Source organism: Lolium perenne, chromosome 6, assembly GCF_019359855.2.
Source record: "Lolium perenne isolate Kyuss_39 chromosome 6, Kyuss_2.0, whole genome shotgun sequence".
Classification (NCBI taxonomy): Eukaryota; Viridiplantae; Streptophyta; class Magnoliopsida; order Poales; family Poaceae; genus Lolium; species Lolium perenne.
The window spans coordinates 90,051,175-90,056,052 of record NC_067249.2 but is presented as its reverse complement, the minus strand read 5'-3'; the positions used below and the strand labels follow the sequence as shown (position 1 = coordinate 90,056,052).

Genomic DNA, 4,878 nt, shown 5'->3' with positions numbered 1-4,878 from the left:
TTCTCAAATATTTGTCAATTGATTCCATTATCGAATAAAATGCATTTAGCTGTTCAGAGTTAAGATTACCAAAGATCCCCAAGTGCTCTTCTTTCTGCTCCTCTTTGTTGTAGCTCAATCTTCATTAAGCAGCATGTTTTCAAGTTCCTTTATCTCTAAAGAATTTGCAAGTTCTAATCCTGATCAGTAAGTGTCTTTTGAGCTTGTCTCATTAGCTTCTCTATTTCCACCAAGGCGTGTCCTTGCTTCTGTGAAGCTGTCGGGCAAAGTGTAGTAGTTTAGGAGTTTTCTCCGTACCTCTCCCTCAAATTTGGATATATGCTTTCTACAATTACCTTTTTTGGATCATTAACTTTTTTAGTAATATTTCACTTGGTATTTTTATCAATTTTCCACCTTCTGCTGATGTAGTTTTTCCATTGCCAACATTGGGGATCCACTCTGCAAATTCTGCTACCTTTTGTTTCTCTGTCATGCCATTGAGTCGCATGTCCTTTGTTAGCTTCAGCATATGGAAGTGTTTCCAAAGATACGACCTTTTAATTAATGCAATGACTATGTTGTGTCTTCTTCCCTTTGTTAGAAGTGGAAGTATCTGGCGAAAGTCCTCTCCTAGAACCACTGGCATTCCATCGAATGGTTTCTCGCAGATGTTATCATTTTTATGCCTTAATATATCCCTTAGAGTTCTGTAGAATGCCTCAAAACATATCTTGTTGCCATTGGAGCCTCATCCCATAGTATTAGGGATGTCTTTTGTAAGAGATCTGCCAAGTGTGTGTATTGTCTGATGTCACATGTTGATTCTTCCATAAGGATTAGTGGGATTTGGAACCTTGAGTGAGGTTTTCTACCTCCCTGTAGAAGAAGCGCTGCAATAGCACATGATGCCACCGCTAGTACTATCTTGCCTACAGAATGCAATTTTGTTGTAATTGCCTTCCACTGATAGGTCTAACCTGTTCCACCATATCCATCAACAAATACCTGTTTTCCCAAATATTTGTCAACTGATTTCATTATTGAATAAAATGCATTTAACTGTTCAGAGTTATGATTACCGAAGATCCTCAAGTGCTCTTCTTTCTGTTCCTCTTGGTTGTAGCTCATCTCTTCATTAAGTAGCCTGTTTCCAAGTTCTATTATCTCTGAAGAATTTGTAAGTTCTATTCCTGGGTATTCATTAAGTGTCTTTCCAGCTTGTTTCATGAGCTTCTGTATTTCCACCAAGGCGTGTCCTTGCTTCTGTGAAGCTGTCAGGCAAAGTGTAGGATATAACTTCCCAGCATAATAATCTGCCGCTCATGTACCTACATAAGTATTTCTACCAACAAACCGTGAAACGGAGCTGGAGCATACCCTATTAGCTATATCAAGGCTGTAGCAACTTGATACCAATTAAGATTTGCGATTACAGGAAGGACAAAAGATAAGTATTGGAATTGAACCTGCCAATATGAGGAACTGCTTCACTGCGAGGCAGTATTGTATCCCTGAGAGGTATGAAATTTTTAATATGAATAGTTATTATGCCCTTCTATTTAGTCAATTTCCTCTATTTGCTTTTGAGCATATATGTATTCAGAGAAACACTATGTTATTAATAGTAGTGAAATTCAAAACAGATGCTATTTCAACGCAAATATGCACTCTTTTATGGAACATAGAGATCTGTGTAGATACTTTCCTCTGATTGCTTAGGTATATAAATATTTAAATAAACACTATATTTAGAATAAAAATAGAGAAAATAGATGTTTGAGCAACCACTATTTCCTAATATATGATGCTTAATTTTTCCCCATGAGGTCTCAATAATTGGATTCCTTAAAAGAAGTCACCACCAAGGATTCCATGCCAAGAACTAAGTAAGAGCAAGTCTGCAAAATATCACAAATCATCAATAGTACTTTCAGTAATATAAATCCCAATATTCTTGCACATGCTGGATAGCATAAAATCATTCTTTACCTTTGAACTGCACTCTGATATATGACCAGTTCCACCAAGTGGTCTCTCTCTACTCTTGTTATTTTTATGCTCAATATATCCCTTCGAGTTCTGTCGATTGACTAAAACCACATCTTGTTTGACACTGGAGCCTCATACCATAGTATTAGGGACGTATTTTTCAAAAGTTTTGCCAAGTGTATACATTGTCTGATGTCACATTTTGACTCTTTTATAAGGATCTGTGGAATGTGGAACATTGAGTGGGTATTTATACCTCCCTGTAGAAGCAGGGCTGCAATACCACACGACGCTACTGATAGTGCTACCTTATTTATATATAGTGAGAAATCGCATGCATTTTCATCGTTTAAATGTCTTCCACCATAAATTCCCTTCCATACAAATTTACTTATTTTTGTAATCACAAAAGTCACATGGTGTTGTAGTTTGATCGAGAAATCAGATGCTAATGGAGGAAAACATGCAATTTAAATGCTTTTATTTTGTGATGCCTCATTAGAAAAACATATTCTTTGTTCCTAATTAAACGTTACACCAGAAATTCTGTTAGAAAGAAGAAAGAACTATCTGCATGTGCTATCGCTTGGAGTAATCGTAGAAAAAGAACATCCTACATAACACCTTAGCCATGATAATTATCATGAAACAAAGAAAACCTGATGTCTCTAGCAACCATGATCATTTGAACGGATATGGTGATATTTTGTATACCTAGTGAAGAAGCAATTAAAATGACAAAGTCCTTCATTGCCAGATCCAAAGTCCATACTCCAGAGTGCTCACGTCACCAATAAAACCATGGTATGTTATCCTCATGCTTGTACCTTGGTTGTAGAGTACAAACCTACAAAATAAGAGAATAATACTTCTGAATATATATCGCTAGAGACGTCTCTAGAGCCAACAGGAAAATAGAAATCATACTGAACTACAGAAGGCAAACAAATCCCTATCAAAATAGTTCCTAGCTACTGATATACTACTTTTTACCTCCATATGCAGAATGAATCAACTGTTTGCTACTTTGGTAGAGACTAAGAATGAATCAACTGTTTGCTACTTTGGAAGAGACGAAAACTGTGTCATAGAACTTACAGAGACATAAATTTAAACTGTGGTCAAGGTTATCGGTGCTAGGGCCCCAGGAATCTCTTTGAAAGAGGTAAGCAGTAAGTAGAAGGTCATCTGATTTTTGAATTAACACTCTTGGCTGACATGTCATTGCACTTCTTTGCAGGGATACCATTGCAGAATACATGGGGCAAGTTCGCTCGGCCGCTGGAGTCATGGAGATCGCAGATGTTGTTGGGGCCATCGGGTGCCTACTTATACCGTGAGGCAGCTCCTGATCTTCGCCTACGCTGGCCTGCCACAACCACACTTGCTGCCTAGAACTTAGGGTTGTGTAGACGCACGTACAAGTTTAACTCAGCTTCAAGTCCATACACTTATACTCCATGTCATCACAGTTGGCCGGCCGTCTCAGAGCACCAAGGCGAACTCAAGGATAACAACAACCGCGTGCGCTTGGACCTGCACCTGCACCTCCAAGAAAGACGGTATGCTTCTTTTCTTCCCTGAGAACCCAAAGATCAGGTTCAGAGATCTCATCTAGATCTGTATGGCATCGAGGACTGAGACTGGGAAGCATGCGTCATTGATGATGTTGAAGTTCGGTTCCTGAGACCATGGCATGAATCTGGCACGTCTCCACGGAGCATATCGTATCTAGCTCTTGGAGGACTATATGTCTAGTAGTGTTCTGTTGACTCCCTTACCTCAATGAGGCAAATCGAGATTGAAATATTAGCCACTCGTGTGGTGCACTTGGAGGAGGTTGGCCCGGCCGGCCGGCGGAGCACGCGATGGCACATACGGCGGCGTGCGTGAGGGCTTGCGGGGAGTTCGTGTCTTTTAGGTTTTGATTTTGCTTCGTAACTTATGTTAGCTACACATTACATCAAAGGGGTATGATGAAAATTTAATGTAGGGCATTGGTGGGTAATTTTATTGAATTCTAATCAAACGGTAATGATTGCCTGATTAGCTTAATTGTTGGTCGGATGTTTCTGATTTTTGTGAGATTTTCTAGCAATTTCTCTAATTTCTGGTGACCACGTAATGTACTTTTAATATATAATAGAAACCCTGTCTTAAGGGGTTGAAAACTCGGGGTGGGGATACGGGGTCTGCTAGCTCGGACGAGTTTTCGGCCGGCGAAAAAGTAAATACAGGGTCCTCTATTCGCGTTTTAAGGGATGAAAAAATACGGGCCCATTAGACATGCTCTTAGATCGCTCCTGATGGGCGACTTCCTGTGTCGGCTGGCCGTGGCCCATGTCGGTGGAGGACCAGTAAATCTCCTGGTTTCTCTCTCTTTAGATCTCTCTTGATGGGCGACGTCCCGATTCACCAACCACAGGCTACGGAAGGGAGGAAGAGAGGTGGAGGTGAGGTCGGCTGCCGTGAGTTGGAGTAGGGAGAAGAAACGGAGACAGAACTGAGAGAGGGCAACGAGGGACAAGAGAGATAGAACTGAGAGGGAGCAACCAGAGACAAAAGAGATCTATTGATAGCTGTGCATATGCCCTTTTCTCTGTGTGCTTCGCTGCTGCTAATTGCTGCTTCCTGCCGCGTACGTGCTACTGCTGCCTAGAGAAATCATGGTCGTGCTGCAAAAATAAATAGGAGACATGCATAGGACCAAGGTTTTTCTTCCCTGTTGGCTGTTCCAAGTGCTTTTCAGAAATACATACTAACTCCGTTCAGGTTTTTTAGATCATGAATTTGATCAACTTATGCAACATATATACTATAATATATTATTATGAAGTTCAAATGTTCTACTTTGTAATTATATTATTTTTTGCTATATCATTTGCGTTACGTTGGTCAAATTGATAA

General features: G+C 40.1%; 1 long non-coding RNA gene across 2 annotated transcripts; it reads left to right on the top strand.

Annotated features, from left to right (window-relative positions):
* Positions 1–1,010: 1,010 nt before the first annotated feature.
* On the top strand, positions 1,011–4,027 carry LOC127320985 (uncharacterized). Of its 2 annotated transcripts, none has more exons than XR_007863753.2 (3): positions 1,011–1,500; positions 2,977–3,136; positions 3,212–4,027. It is a non-coding gene; the product is annotated as an uncharacterized lncRNA (long non-coding RNA). The 2 variants fall into 2 exon arrangements; XR_007863752.2 differs by having other exon boundaries at positions 2,729–3,136.
* Positions 4,028–4,878: the final 851 nt, after the last annotated feature.